This window comes from Conger conger, chromosome 16, assembly GCF_963514075.1.
Source record: "Conger conger chromosome 16, fConCon1.1, whole genome shotgun sequence".
In the NCBI taxonomy this organism is placed as follows: domain Eukaryota; kingdom Metazoa; phylum Chordata; class Actinopteri; order Anguilliformes; family Congridae; genus Conger; species Conger conger.
In genome coordinates, this window is record NC_083775.1 from 35,680,404 (window position 1) to 35,680,871 (window position 468).

Sequence of the window (468 nt, forward strand, 5' to 3'; positions counted from 1 at the left end):
TGACTGGGACACTAGTGGCTAAGGTACATGACTGGTACCCTAGTGGCTCAGGTACATGACTGAGACCCTAGTGGCTAAGGTACATGACTGGGACTCTCGTGGCTAAGGTACATGACTGGAACTCTCATGGCTAAGGTACATGACTGGGGCAGTAGTGGCTAAGGTACATGACTGGGACCCTAGTGGCTAAGGTACAAGACTGGTACCCTAGTGGCTATGGTTCATGACTGGGACACTAGTGGCTAAGGTACATGACTGAGACCCTAGTGGCTAAGGTACATGACTGGGACCCTAGTGGCTAAGGTACAAGACTGGTACCCTAGTGGCTATGGTTCATGACTGGGACACTAGTGGCTAAGGTACATGACTGAGACCCTAGTGGCTAAGGTACATGACTGGGACCCTAGTGGCTAAGGTACAAGACTGGTACCCTAGTGGCTATGGTTCATGACTGGGACACTAGTGGCT